Genomic DNA, 13,535 nt, shown 5'->3' on the forward strand with positions numbered 1-13,535 from the left:
GAATCAAGGCTTCATTGTTCACATGCTTGCTTAGTCGCTATACGTGCGATGATGGTTGCCGTAACCGAATCAATATTGAGGTCACGTTCTAGATCTTGCGTCCTAATATACCATGGAGCACAAACTGCATGCATGAGTGCCTTAGTCTGAAATCTTTGTATATGCGCAGTGTTACTATAGCTGGTGCATCCCCATAGCTGGATCCCATAGTTTCAGATAGGTTTGAGAATTTGTTTGTAAAGCAGTATCTTGTTGTGTGCGGATAACGCTGATTGCTTACCCATTAGCCAATGCATATTTTGGAATTTTAGGTCCAGTTCTTCTCTTTTCTTTTTTGCGTGCGCACTCCACCTAAGTTTCGTGTCGAGCGTCATACCTAGATACTTTGCTGTCTTAGAGTATGGTACTTTAATGCTGTTTATGTATATTGGCAGGTAGTTGGTATTTTTGTTTGTAAAGTTGATGTGTACAGACTTCGTTTTGTTCAGTTTAATGTGCCATTTATCTGTCCAATTATATATTTTATTGATAGCAAGCTGCAGTTGTGTAGTAGACTCTATTTCTGTCTTTCCGACGGTTAGTATAGCAGTGTCATCAGCAAATGTTGCTATAAAGCAATTTCTGCTGTTTGGCTGGTCGTGAGTAAAAAGTAGATAGAGAAGGGGACCAAGCACACTTCCTTGCGGCACACCAGCTTTTATCTCTTTCAGTTCAGAGAACTCATCTTCGTATCTGACGCGAAAATAGCGCTCAGACAGGTAGGTTTTTAAGATATTAAAATATTTTGTTGGCAGTACATTCTTTATTTTCCACAGCAGGCCAGCATGACATACTTTATCGAAAGCTTTAGAGACATCGAGAAATACAGCCGAACAGACATTTTTTTCTTCAAATGTGTTCTCGATGATACGAGTAATTCTGTGAATTTGGTCAATAGTTGAGTGGCGCGCGCGAAATCCAAATTGGTGTGTTGGTATTATTTGTTTATTTTCTATGACATTGCTCAGGCGTTTTATCAAAAAATTTTCCAACAGTTTTGATAAGATGGGCAACAGTGAAATTGGTCGATATGATGCTACATCGTTTGGAGGCTTTCCTGGTTTTCGAATCATGTTGACATCAGCTATTTTCCAATAGATTGGAAAGTATTGCAGCTTAAAGCAAGCATTCATTATGTTTGTTAACTTAATAATGATGTTTCGTGGAACTTGTTTGAGGACTTCGGCAGTTATTAAATCAAACCCTGGAGATTTCTTCGACTTCAACTTTTGTATCTCGGCGCACATCTCATCTTCAGTTATGGGTACTATATCGCTATAATTATCATTGGCTATGCCATCAATATTTAGTGTTGGTGATGTGTCCCTATTGGGTGTAAAGATTTTTGCTAATATATTAGATAATCTGAAAATATGTTTGCTTTTTCTATGTTGGTTTTCGCCCATCCATTATTGTCTACTTTGATTGGTGGATTATGGTTAGCTGGCTGTTTAAGCTTTTTGGTGCATTTCCATAGTGAGTAGTTTGTGTCTCTTTTATTATTTAATTGCTGTGCGTAGTTTGTAAATGATTGATTTTTGTATTCTTTAATTTTATGGCTGAGGTCTTTCGCTGCTTTGTTCAAAGCTGCTTTATCAACAGGTGATCTTGTTTGATGCCACCTACGCCGCATTTTTCGCTTCTTTAGCACCATTTCTTTTATATCTTTTGTGTATTTGTGGCCAGCGGAAATAATAATATGAGAAAAATTACATCATCTTATGCCCACCAAAAGCACATATTCATGTTAAATTCGCCAAACAGTTGATTCACGATTGCCTTATTGTTGAAAATGTCGGGATATGAATTGTCGACTCATTCGAACGATTATTTCCACCAAAAACATTACGAGTTTTCCCATATGTTATTCTTAAAGATCGGCCATTTTCACGATAAGTCTCAATAACTTACACGCATTGCTCTATCGCCTAAAATTGTACCTGGATACCTGACACTTTTGAAAGGCGACGTAAAACAAAGTTCAGGCTAGGAATTATTCACTTTTGACATCTAGACGACACTTTACTTTTGAATGGCCATTTCAAAGAGTTCAGAACTTAAATTTCTTTTGTTCAAGATTTTTCTAAGTTTTGCGATAATCCATTGCCGGCTAAAGGAAAAGCAAAAAAAAAGCTTTCTGTAGAAGATAAAAATTAAAAAATTTTTTTTACGTTTTTTGTAAAAATTGTTGATTTTTTTTGTTTATGCCAATGGTTTTGCTTTGAAGTTTGAGTGAAGCAAATGTTGGTTTTATATAAAACGCGTTATCTCGTATGAAAACAGCAGTTCAAATTTTATTTGTAAAAATAAACCCAAATAGATCCGTAGTGCCTGCTTACAAGTAGAAGCTTGAGAAGAAAACTGTAGGACTGTATTTCGACAGAAGGTCTAAATAAAAAAAAAGAGTTCCCATTTTACGAAAACATACAAATTATTTCAACAGAGTTTTCCGAACTTTCTGATAAAAAGTTAAAAAAAATTTTAGTTTTTTTCCAAAACTTTTTTAAATTCTATGTCAAATTTGATCAAATTTTGACATTTTTTGAATTGAGATTTTTTGCTTCTTTGTTTTCTCTTTAAATTGTAAGTCAAATAATCGTCGGTCATGGAGAAAACCAAATAAACGTTTTCCGATAAAAGGAAAATGGAATAATTTTTTGTAAAACACTTTTTTTAATGTTTATTCTTTGAATTGTAAGTCGAGATCTTGTCGGACTAAGGGAAAACTATATAAAATTTTAATGTACGAGTTGTCGGATAAAGTTTAAGAAAGAAATAATTAATAATTTTTTTGGTAAACATGTGTTTTAATCTTTATTTTCAAGAAAAACCTACACAAAATATTTTCTATAGATTTCTAACTTTCAGATGAAAAATAAAAAAAAAGTATTTTTTTCAAAAAAGTTTTAGATTTTAATTTTTTTTGTGCAAGGGTTTTGTTTTGTTGTTTTTCATTGTAAGTCAAATAATTGTAGGTCTAAGACACAACAAATTATTTTTTTCTTGAGAAGTTCTTCCAAACTTTCCGATAAAAATGTATAAAAAAAGTTAATAGTTCTGATTTGGTACATTTTTTTGGTTCAGTATATAACTTTTTCAAACTTATATTACAATTTTGATTTTTGTTAAAATTATTCTCAAACGAAAGCTAACTTTTCATGGAGGGGCAAAATTTCTTTTGATCACTATTCTACGACGTGATGCAATCAATCAACATAAATTTACAACACTTAACTTACTTTTTCTACAAATGTTTAAAATTTTATTATAAAATGTTTATCGAACAAACGGGAAAATCTTTTGGGAAACATTTTCTTTGCTTTCTCTTAGAAGGACAGTTATTCAAATGCAAAGAAAATATATTTGTAAAAAAATTTAGATTTGGTACCCCAATGACCCGGAAATCACTCAATATTTCAGTAATAAGTAATGCGTTTAAGGAAAATTTCGGAAATATCAGAAATTTAGTTTTTAAATGTTCTACATCAGCACTCAACAGGTACCAATTCGCTATTAATTTGAAAACAATCTATACAAAAGTTTGTTATTGTAACAGCTGACGTATAAATTTTATAAAAAATAAACAAATTACCTCAATCTTCTCATGATAATTAATGTTCATTAACAAAATTCAAATAAATAATTTACTCCTAAGCAGATCTTAAGCCTCCTCAGCAACCCACATATGCCATTAATAACACGATTTTAACTTTTTGCTGCCTAAAAGTTAACCAACATTCTGCATTCCGGGAGCTTACAGACAACTCGAAATACCAGAATGACACTGGTAATCTGTATAGGCTACATTTGTTAAATATTCAACGTTCATTCTTGCTTGTCCTCTGCCTACAACTGAATTATTGCGCTAATTTGCGCTTTCCATCAAACTGACTTAACTAATTTTCTGAAATATGAAGGAAAACTTTTAAGCGATTTGTTAATTCGCTTTTCACATATGGCACTTTTCCACTCATTCAGTCATTTAGTCAAGCATTTATTTATTTGATTTACGCACTGCTGTAGAGCAGAATGTCCAAAGTTAACAAAAGCTGTTGTAAAGGACCAGCTGTTGGCGACCACTACATATATACATGCATACATACATGCATCGAAGACGACTAACAAGATAAAGAGATCCATTTAAGCTGTCTTAGCAATCACAGTAGTTCGTAGGTTAGAGGCATACAACAACAAGCAAGAAGTTGGGCAGCAAATTGGGGCAGCCTCAGAAGGACGGTTTAAGATGTAATGAGGGTGAAAATCTGCGTTATGTCAGCGAGCAGGGAAGGTTTGTAGGGTGTTCCAAACACACTTTCAGTACCAAAGCACAATTCAATTTCGTAACACTTCAAGCCGTGCGAGCAAATAGTGAGAAAATCAGCAAATGTTAGATGGTGGTGGAGGATGTATAAAAAAATTAGGCTGTTTTAAAGGAAGTTTGAGGAATCACTTAATATAGAATTTAAACAGTTTTGAGCTGTAACTTTGCGGACACTTTGCTATTGCAAATTGTGATGCCAAGAAACTTAAATAGTCAATACCATATCTTAGTTACTCTAGTTACTTGTTATCCTATTAGAATTTAATTCAACTAGATTTTCTCTTTTTAAATTGTTCAGAAAATATGAATTAAATAAAATTAAAGCGAGTCAATCTTTGGCTAACGTGAAAAAATCAAGTAGCTTTTCGAGGTTCCTTCAAATAGGTGTCATTGAGAATTCTTGGAGTTCACGCAAAGCCTACACTACACTAAACTAAGCTCACTCCATAATCAGCAGAAAATCACAAAACAAGATTTTTGATGCATTCTATGCAATTTATGCAATTTTTATAGAACTCACGACAATAATTTTAAAATATTTTGTATTCACTTTTACTTCCATTTCAGGTATTTTAAGTCAAATAGCATAGCACAATAATTACAGCACTAAGCTATATTAGCAATTCGATGAACTCTCGTTAGTTCACCCAGTATTGATCAATCAACAATATTTTTGAGTTAGAAACTAAAGCTTTTTCTTCTTAAAAGTTGGCTTGAAATCGCTTAACTGTTATTCCCATTTTATGCCCTTAAAGCTGCAAAGCTTACCAGTCAATTATAAATTGAATAGTTGCCAAAGGTTTAATTTATATACTAGTGCACTACCTAAGTAACTAAGCAAAGTTAGGCCAACCCAACACACACAACACTTTGTACACAACCTTAGTTCCCTGTGCATTTAGGTGCATTGAGAGGTTTGAAGACTTTCATGACTGCCTCCTGAGAATTGCGAACTTAGATAGCACACACTCACTACCACCCTTGGCGTTTTCTCACTCTGTTGCATAGGGTACATGCGTTCCGAAAGCATTGCACATTCATGGTGTTCAATTGACTCTGCTAGCATAACAGCCACAAATTTAATGACTTGTCATCGTGGCAGCCACCAGCAGGCGGCGTATGAGCTTTGAATATTTAAATAAGCTAGTACAATACTTTTTATGATAAATTCTCTGAAAGTGAATAAATACTCTAAAAGCACTAGCGTGCTTAAGTGCTTGAACGTGATTTAAATAGAACGAATAACCACGTGAGGCTTGCGTATATTGAAATATTGCTCATACGACGTGGTGGGTGCAAATCGCTGCTTTTGCCAGTAGGTTAGGCTTGGTTTTAGTTGGAGATTGAACATAAAAATAATACAAAAAGGAATTTGTGATCATAAATTAGACTTTCTTCAACTATGGCAGGTATGAAAGAGCAGACATAAGAATAAAATTTTTATATATATATCGGGTATGTTTTTAAGAGCTTGAGAACTTAAAATGATAATACAAAACAGAAATATTGTTGAAATTAATTTGTTTTATTATAATCTGTTAGTTAGACGAATAGCATTTATTTTTTGAATATGATAATAGGCATATGTCCGCCAGGACTACGGGTTTCATGGTCCATTCGATCCGTGCTATTTTTGTATACTTTTTCCAATAACTCTAAATAATAAACTTAAATGAGCCCGATCAACAAAAATGTGGCGCAAACAATGCTCAGTTGGATTTAATTCTTGCACGAGCTTGATTTTAATCACGTAAGCCAAGATCCTTATGTAATATTTTCGTAGACGAAGCACAAACACTGCAACACTTCGCTCTATGAACCTCGCGAACAGATTTATTTATTTCTTTTTCAAAGTAAATTTCCACAATTTCGAAACATTGAACGATTCATGGTGACTTTCCAAACCTTACCGGACAGAAACGTTAACACAGTTAACACTCTCAGCTGTCAATCGATAGTTATCATGCCGCTAAAAACACCCGATATATATGTATATCTACATTCCTATCATTCTGTTAAGTAGCAAAAGGCAGTCGGTTTCAATAAGCGGTTATGATGTGAAATGAGGGGCAGTCAGTTAACCTTCAGGCAGGCGTTGAGTTAATACTCATAACTAAAGGTTTATTGATGTGTCGATTTTAGTCGCCTTTTATGGCAGGCAACCATCATCGTGGGCAAAATACATAGTCTAATTCGTAGCCGAATAGGTTGGCGCGTGACTACCATTCGGAATTCACAAAGAGAACGTAGGCTCGAATCTCGGTGAAACACCAAAATTAAGAAAAATATTTTTCTAATAGCGGTCGCCCCTCGGCAGGCAATGGCAAACCTCCGAGTGTATTTTTGTTATGAAAAAGCTTCTCATGAAAATATTTGCCATTCGGAGTCGGCTTGAAACTGTAGGTCCCTCTATTTGTGGAACAACATCAAAGACGCACGCCACAAATAGGAGGAGGAGCTCGACCAACCACCCAAAAGGGGTGTACGTCCCAATTATATATAATATATATAGGGTGGGCCATGTAAAATTTGCTTTTTGAATCGACTATAAAAAAACTAATCAATATTTTTTCAAAATTTTATTTTGAAGATTGAATATTGTCATTTATGAATGGAAAATAATATCGTTCAAATTACTGCCGCGACTGGCTTTACAGTAGGCCATTCGATTAACCCAATTTTTAAGCACATTCTCGATTGTTTGGGCTCCAATTTAAAGCATCAATCGTCTCTGGATGGTTCACATAGCATTTGTCCTTAACGGCTCTCCACAAAAAATAGTCCAACGGGCTTAAATCACAGCTCCGAGGCGGCCAATTCATATCGGAATTTCGGCTGATTATTCGGTTTTCAAAAACGGTAGCCAAAAGTTCGAGTGTAACTTTGGCAGAGTGACAAGTTGCACCGTCCTGTTGAAACCAAATATCGTCCATGTCATCCTCTTCAATTTTTGGAAACAACTCATGGTAACGCTTGCCATTTACTGTAACCGCGGCTCCTCGCTCATTTTCGAAAAAAAAAATGGCCCGATGATGCCGCTAGACCAAAAACCGCACAAAACAGTAACTCGTTGTGGATGCATTTGCTTCTCTACAGTAACGTGTGGATTTTCTGAGCCCCAAATCCGACAATTTTGCTTATTGACGTAGGCACCGATGGGAAAATCAGAAAAGAAGAAGAAGACTCACCACTTTGGAAATAGGTTTTCAATATTTCCCAATTTTGTTCAAGCGTATAGCGTCCCACTTCGTAAATGTCAAACATTTTATTAAATTATGAACAGATTTGACATGTTATTTGTGTTACCATTCTCAAAAGAATAGGTGATTCAAAAAGGAAATGCTATGTGGCCCACCCTGTATATATATAACACCCTAATTCGCTGCGGTTGAGAACAAAATTTCTAATTTTATTATATTTACTTTGTGAGCCCAAGAGCTGGTCGACAAGGCACAGCCAATAGTTCCTGAAAAAAAAATAAAAACAGTAGTTTAATATTTTGTTTTATGGTTAAACTCACCATCGGCTTTCAAAATAAAAACACGAAAAGTAAATATTTGGAAGCCACTAAAATATCAGTAATATTAACTCCTTTATATTCAACAGCTATGTATATGCAATTCTATACCGCCTTTGATTTCAGCTGATTCTTTTCTGAAGCTTTTCCATGGCTAAACCGCACTTAGCGGCTTGCCATGGCCTTTTGTTTGTCGTTTCATAGTACATCTGAACCCGTGGGCAACAGCAAACTCGTAGTCATGCAAAAATGCACTAAGCTAAATATGCACATATATAAATTACATAATGATACATGCTTGCGTCCATAGCAACCCTAAGCATGCACAAATACTATACATATATTTCACATACTGCACATTTTCCACATGACGCAGTTACAAGGTTATGGCTGGTGAGTCAAGTGCCGGAAGCATTCTTTGAAAGCAAACCATTGGAATCACTTAATGCCAGCGGCCAACTGACCAGTAGATTGAATAGAGAAAAATGGCAAATGAAAAACCGAAGATGGATGTTCCAAAGTGAGCAAAGAAAACTCAACCACTCAGGAAAAAGATAACTTACTGCAGCTGAATTGTGTCCGAAGGATGCTGTTTCGCCAATACGCTGAGCCAAAAGAGTGAACGGTGGAACATGGCATGAGTTCATAGCAAGGCAGTTCGTGAACGTATACATATAAATACTAGGTTGTACAATAATTTTTGCAGCTCGATAAGATAAACACAATTTCAAGGTTTGAAATACACTTTATTATTCAATGTAGTGTAGCCAATGGGATTCCAACTTATGAACTCGATCGCTGAAGTGAGAATCTGGAAGGACTGGAAAAAATATGGTCTAAAAGGCTTCAATAATATTCAGAATTTATTGGTTTACTAGTTTGCAAGTAATCCAGAAACAACCAATCCACTTTGTACTTTTAAAAGCGCTCTAAATTTTGCTAAGAAAGTCCCATTCCCTATTAGCGAATGCGGCGCTTCCTGAAATCCAATACTTTTGCCAAAATATTGCTTACACTGCCTAATGAGATGCGTAGAGCTTCTACTAAATCTCTTTCCCTCACTAGACGGTTTCCAATACGATACCCTGTATTTTTTCTCCCATTTTTTGTGTTGTTGCTGTTTTTAAACGTCCTTGACATGGATGGTCTTTTAGGCTTGTATGATCACGTTTAAATTCAGTAACCTCTCTTTCTACTAAACCAATGGAAAACTGACTAACTGGGCAAAAAGTCCTCACACACTTTCACCATTCGTTCAAAAATTTCCTTTGCTTCTAAACCTTCCAAAATTAAAAAGAAAACCACGATACTTAATTTTTTTCATTGTAAAAAATACTGTGATACGTCGATACTAAAAGGCTTGTAAACAAAGAATGAATTGACAGATTGAAATGAAGCTTCACATGGGTTTCCATAAAGAGGGTGTCAATAATACAAAAAAAAAAATGTAAGCTAGTAGCAAAACTTATCGAACCGCAAAACTTATTGAACAGCCTAGTTTAGGTGCATTAAAAATATTCGATTTTTTGTTTTTTTATTTGATTCTTCATACCTATTATCGCCCTATTTGGTTGTGTGAGTAAATAAGTGAGTATTAATTTGCCCTGAGAGCATTTCACGGTTAAAGGTGTTTAGTAGAAACAGAGCCATGCATATGTATGTGTGTATGTGAAATTACAAATTCAAAACCTTCCGCATTTAATCTGTGCGTGATAAACTGCTTTTTTTTCATATAGGTGTATGCGTGAGTGTTTGTGTGTGTATAAAAGCCTCAATTGTCTAGTACAGCCGAAAATTACAATTTGTGTCGAATCAAAATTTTGGCTGAATGCAAATTCTTAAATTGTTCTCTATGATAATTTTCTTTACTTTTTTTCATTTCCTTAGATTTGCTTGCATGGTAAATGCAAGGCATTCATTGACCAAGTTCAATATTTTTGCTCCTATAGCTGTTAAAGATTCTCTGATTTACATGGAAAACATGTGCTTTTTGTTGTTTTTCCATACTCTCTTTTTGTATTTGCTTCTATTGTTCGGAAATCCTGTTTAGTTCCCTTATGTGAACGACAGAAATGTCTTATGGTACTCATCATCACTCTAGAAACCTCTACACCCACACAACCTAGTCCCATCCAACCCATACATAAGTAAAAATACAAATGAATCTGCAATTCTTAAATTTTTCTCACTCTTTGTTACAACGATTTCTTCTTTTTTTTCTTACCTATTCACCAAAATTTAAAATGAAAAAGGCAAAGCGAATTCAATAGAAATGCCAGAAAAATCGTGAAATGTGATTTATTACCGGTAATATATCTGCAATGCATTCAGTGAGCCAAATTGGTCGTTTGAATGACAAAAGCAAGACTTAGGGTGAAATGTTGGAGAAGAAATTAAAAAATTTAAAAAGAAAATCTAAGGAAGTGGAAAGAAATTGCTTATGCATTCGTGTAATGGAAATCGGTATGCAATGCTGGTGTAAAAATTTTAGTAATAAGAAAATGGAGAAAAAAGTAAAGTCTGGTTTAAGGAAACCTTGGCCGTAAGTGATGTTTTATGGCATAAGTGTACGAGTCGATTTTAAATTCTTCCTCCTCATTTTTCCATTTAGCTCTTTCGCTTTTATTCAGTCACTAAATCATTCTGTAGTTTTTAGTGCTCCATTGGCTCCATTAGCTTATACTTATGTGACACGTGCATCTGTTTGTAGGAAAACCACGTTTTTTATTCGAGCAATGAAGAGAATATTGAATTCAAACTAATGACCATTGTTAAGTATAAATTTTATCACTGGAAATTTTATGAATATAAATATAATTGGCGTCCTAAGCCCCTCGCTGGTGTGTGGCCGAGCTTCTCCTCCTAATTGTGGTGTGCCTCTTGTTGTTTTTCCCCAAATGGAGGACCTTCAGATTTACGCCGCCTCCGAACAAACGATGGTTTTTCTATGAGGAGCTTTTCATGGCAGAAACGCATGCGGAGGCTTACCATTACCGGCCATGAAAAAGGTCCTCATTAAAAAGTATTTGCCGTTCGGAGTTGGCTGTCAACTGTAGGTTTCTCCATTTGGGCGCACGCCACAAATAGGAGGAGGACTTCGACCAAACACCTAACAGAAGTGTACGCGCCAACTATTTTTGTTTTCATTTAAGTCAATATTTTACAATCACGGAGGCCACCAACATCGAAAACATAGTTTAGAAAAAAAGGCGTTTAAAGTTTTTGCCTCAGCTATTGAGAGTCGGAGAACCTCTCGCTTTGTCGGAAATTTCTGAAATTATCAATGAGTTTATTTGAAATATCAACAAAATGGTTACTACAATGCATTGTTTTTAACTTTGATCACCCCTCTTCGGTATTAATTTACACGACGATATAAAGCAAAGCCATCGACCAAATACAGTAAAAAACGCTGCGAATTTCTCACTTTATGTATTATAATTTACTCCCAAGCAGAACCTAAGTGCTCTACCCGCATCATTTCATAATAACTACCTAAAAGTAACCTAAAATTCTACTTTTCCTTTCAATTCTAAGCTCAGTTAGAGCTAAGTCTGTGGAATACGTCGCACGCGGCTATATTTCCAACCATCTATCCGCTTCTATCGTATCTTCACAAAATCTGCTCAGCTTGCTTTTTAATCGAGAATTCATTTAGAAATCAGAGGTATAGCAACTTTAATATTTTGAGCAAATCATGGTTTCATCTGGTTCAAGAAGCTTATACCAGATTACACCTCGTTCTTCTCAGAAGACACCGAACATTCAGTGTGTACTAGACCAAGTTAATGGTATTGCTTTCTGTGTGATTGTTTTGAATGTCAATTTTTCCGATTTTTATTGTCCCGAAATTTTTGGGATCTTGTAATTAAATTCCCGGAATTCTGGGATTAGTCGCGGTGTTTTCATATGCATTATTTTACAGCAACTTAACTCAAAAACACTTTAATCAATATAGTTCGAGAAGCTTTCCTTCTTTTCAATATACCTTTTTATTGAAAGTGAAAACTACTTTATTAGTAACAAAATGAAAGACAAAAGCATTTAATAATAAAGGGTGGTTAAGTTTTAAGGACCGGTATTGATTTTGAATAAAATAAAATTCTTTTTCGAAGTTATTGCCATTTCTCTTTGTTATGATAATATTGGTATGGCTCAATTACATACAGAAGAAAATATTACCCAAATGGCCGCCGCGGCCTCGGCGGCACACCTCCATCCGATGGTCCAAATTTTCGATGTCGCTGAGGCATAATAGAGGTTCTATGCCGTTAATGTGCCGAATCATCTCATCCTTTAGCTCTTGAATTGTTGCTGGCTTATCGACCTACACCTTTTCTTTCAAATAACCTTACAGAAAGAAGTCCAACGGTGTCAAATCACATGACCTTGGCGGCCAATTGACATCGCCGCGACGCGAGATTATTCGGCCATCAGATTTTTCACGCAAAAGAGCCATTGTTTCGTTAACTGTGTGACAAGTGGCACCGTTATGTTGAAACCACATATCGTTCACATCCATATCTTCTAATAGGGGCCATAAAAAGTTCGTTATCATCTTACGATAGCGAACACTATTCACAGTAACTGTGACCGGCCTCATTTTGGAAAAAATACGGCTCAATGATGCCGCCGGCCCACAAACCGCACCAAACAGTCATTCTTTGTGGGTGCATTGGTTTTTCGACAATCAATCTTGGATTATCATTTGCCCAATTCTACTTATTGGCGAATCCACTGAGGTGAAAGTGTTCCTCATCACTGAAGATGATTTTCTTCGAAAATTGTTCATTCACTGTTGCCATTTCCTGCCACCATTCTTATCATTGACGACGCTTGAAATGGTCGAAAGGCTTTAGTTCTTGAGCGTGTAAATACAAGTCTTTATGCATAATGTTCATCAACGGCGAGCGTGAGAGGTGCAATTGTTGGGCATGGCGACGAGTTGAGGTAAACGGCTCTTCATCCACACTATCGCGAACCGCAGCAATATTTTCTGCAGTACGAGCTTTATGAGCATGCACTGGTGTTTTCACATCTCCTATAAACCCGGTTTGCTCAAACTTTTGCACAATTTTTCCGATTGTACGCACATTTGGACGATTAAATTGACCGAAAAAATCACGAAGTGCGCGATATGCATTTGATTTGAACGCCCGTTTTCATAATAAACCTGAATGACTTTAAGGCGTTGCTCGATTGTGTATCTTTCCATAATTCAAATTGAGTTAGTCTGGAATTGAAAAATATTGAATGAAACGCAGAAAAAAAATTGGCGTTTAGATGTGGTATATATTCAATATCGGCTCTTAAAATTTAACCACCCATTACTTTAGAATGTACATATAGGTAAATAGTTTCTAGCTCCATTTCTCCCGTACGAAATTACAAATCCCGACAATTATCGCAGGATTTGGGACTTGAAAACAAATCAGCATCCTGGGATGGACATCCCTAGTTACTGGCCAGCGATAAGATTCAATATCGAAATGCCTCGTTAGTGTGCCCGAGTAGCATCATTTCGCGCGTGCTTTGCCGCATATCGTAGGCTCGGTTGAAGGCGCAAAACTCCGCACATCATTTAGCAAAAAAAAGTGTCTGAAACGCATATTGTTATCTAATATTTCATTTATGTATTTTGAGTTGATGCTTTTTCAA

The 13,535-nt window shown here is 35.7% G+C and overlaps 1 protein-coding gene across 1 annotated transcript in view; it reads left to right on the forward strand.

Moving 5' to 3' along the window:
• The window catches only part of LOC128867287 (metabotropic glutamate receptor 2), a 70,142-nt gene that overhangs the window by 23,317 nt on the left and 33,290 nt on the right, over positions 1-13,535 (forward strand). The gene's annotated exons all lie outside the window — the stretch shown is intronic.

This window comes from Anastrepha ludens, chromosome 6 (genome assembly GCF_028408465.1).
Source record: "Anastrepha ludens isolate Willacy chromosome 6, idAnaLude1.1, whole genome shotgun sequence".
Classification (NCBI taxonomy): Eukaryota; Metazoa; Arthropoda; class Insecta; order Diptera; family Tephritidae; genus Anastrepha; species Anastrepha ludens.